This window comes from Talpa europaea (genome assembly GCF_964194135.1).
Source record: "Talpa europaea genome assembly, chromosome: 14".
Taxonomy (NCBI): domain Eukaryota; kingdom Metazoa; phylum Chordata; class Mammalia; order Eulipotyphla; family Talpidae; genus Talpa; species Talpa europaea.
The window spans coordinates 75,099,289-75,100,309 of NC_140082.1; positions in this window are offsets into that span (position 1 = coordinate 75,099,289).

Sequence of the window (1,021 nt, forward strand, 5' to 3'; positions counted from 1 at the left end):
GAAAGAAAGAAAGAAAGCTTCACTTCCAGAGAATTGGAACACACCAGAAAGGAATATTATGTGCGATTACATATATAATGTGATGACAATCTGAGACACCACATAATTGTGCCATGGAGTCCATGCCAGATCCCAAGCTGGAATCCACCTTTCAGGTGCTTCCAAAGCAGTCTGGGAAGCAGGAAGTCTGCTTGGCCTAATTTTTCTCACTTGCATGTCTTAATCAATTCTGTGATATGAGAGAGTATTACTGGCCCAACATAGAAAATGGCCAGAAATTTAAAAAGTCTGGGACAATCCACTTTGGTTTGCAAGGCTGAAAAAAGGCAGCATGTGTTCTCATATTTGCCAAATTCATGCCAAGGGCCACAGCCTATGATTGCTTAATCTAATGGCAACATTTTAATTTATTAAACCTGAGATTTTTCTAATATTAAAGCATGTCATGATATTAAAATTTGTAGATTTACCAACAGACTTCCTCCAGTTTTTCTTTGCTATCTTGAAGCACTAACTTGAACTACAGTTTCCAACTTGCAAGGTTTGACTTATGATCATATGATTTTACAATGGTGTAAAAGCAGTACACATCCAGTAGAAACCACACTATGAATTGTGAATTAGGACTTTCTGGTTTTCACTTTCAGTACAATATTTAATAAGTTATGATATTCATCACTTTACTGTAAAATATACTTTGTATTAGATGATTCTGCCCAGTTGTAGGCTCATGTTTATGTTCTGAGTACTTTTAAGGTAAACTCAGCAAAGCTATGATGTTCCATAGGTTAATTGTATTAAATGCATTTTTTGACTTATGATAGTGTCAACTAAGCATAAATCTATCAGGAAGTAAATTGAGGAAGGTCTGTAATCTGCTAGGGTCACAGTTACAAGGTACCACAGACTGGGCAGCTTAAACAACAGAAACATATTGTCTCAGTCCTGGAGGCTAAAAGTCCAAAATCAAAGTGTTAGCAGACTTGGTTCCTCCTGAGAGCTGTGAGCAAGATCTATTTCA